A 1,284-nucleotide genomic window follows, 5' to 3' on the forward strand; every position below is an offset into this window, starting at 1 on the left:
AGGAGGCCCGCGCCCCTGCTCCCTCCTGCATCCCGGAACCCAGGCCCAAAGCTGAGTCAGCTCTGTCCCCCCAAGTCACACACCTCCTCTCTCCCCATGTCTTGTGATGTAAAAAGAGGGAAAGAGCCAGGACTTGGCCCTAGCACTGTGTCAATGCTGAGACAAGGTGTCCCAGCCCCCCATTCTGAAGGGTTGGCATCTTGGTACCTGAATGGCATCATCCACACATAGAACTATAACCTCACCGCAGCAGAAAACCGAAGAAAAGGGCCGGCCCGTGGCTCACTCGGGAGAGTGTGGTGCTGATAACACCAAGACCCCGGGTTCAGATCCCATATAGGGATGCACCAAGACCCCGGGTTCAGATCCCACATAGGGATGGCCGGTTAGCTCGCTGGCTGAGCGTGGTGCTGACAACACCAAGTCAAGGGTTAAGATCCTCTTATCGGTCATCTTTTTTTTTTATAAAAACAAAAAGAAAACCGAAGGAAAAAGTTAGTTTCTGGCCATTTCCTCCTGACGTCTTGAATATCTGTCCTCCCTCCAGTATGCCCAGCATTCTGACCCATGCACATTGAGTACAACAGCGACATGAAACGTGTGAAAGGGAACTTTCTCTGTTGAGGGGCCTTTTTGGCAGGGTTATGTCTTGGGGATTAATTAAGTCCTCAACTCTGTCCTAAACCATAAAAACTTCCTCCAAGACCCCCTGGGAAGCTCCCTGCAGTGATGACTTCTGGTTGTTCACGGCTGGCTCCTGTTCTGCCAGGTACACCTTCCACAACCAGTCTTTTTTTTTTTTTTTTTTAAAAAGATGACCGGTAAGGGGATCTTAACCCTTGACTTGGTGTTGTCAGCACCATCTCAGCCAGTGAGCGAACCGGCCATCCCTATGTGGGATCCGAACCCGGGGCCTTGGTGTTATCAGCACCGCACTCTCCCGAGTGAGCCACGGGCCGGCCCCCACAACCAGTCTTGACAAGTTCTTTGAACCCCAGGCAAAGAGGTGGGCTTGAGCTGTACCCCAGATACACCCTTTTTGTTGAGATTCATTCAGTGTGTTTTGGGAAGGTCCTCTGTGCCATGACTCAGGACCCCTGCTCTCAGGGACCTCAGGGTGAGCAGGGATAAATGGGTGCCAGGGGCAGTGGGGGCACCAAGGAGGCCCCTCACACCCTGTCAGTCAAAGGGGGTTCACTGGGGCCTTTCCAAGATGAATTCTGCAGGTGACCAGGGGTTAGCCAGGAGAAGGGCTGACACTCTTGCCAGGCATTTAACTTTTTT

The sequence above is a fragment of the Galeopterus variegatus genome, unplaced genomic scaffold, assembly GCF_000696425.1.
Source record: "Galeopterus variegatus unplaced genomic scaffold, G_variegatus-3.0.2 Scaffold2064, whole genome shotgun sequence".
In the NCBI taxonomy this organism is placed as follows: domain Eukaryota; kingdom Metazoa; phylum Chordata; class Mammalia; order Dermoptera; family Cynocephalidae; genus Galeopterus; species Galeopterus variegatus.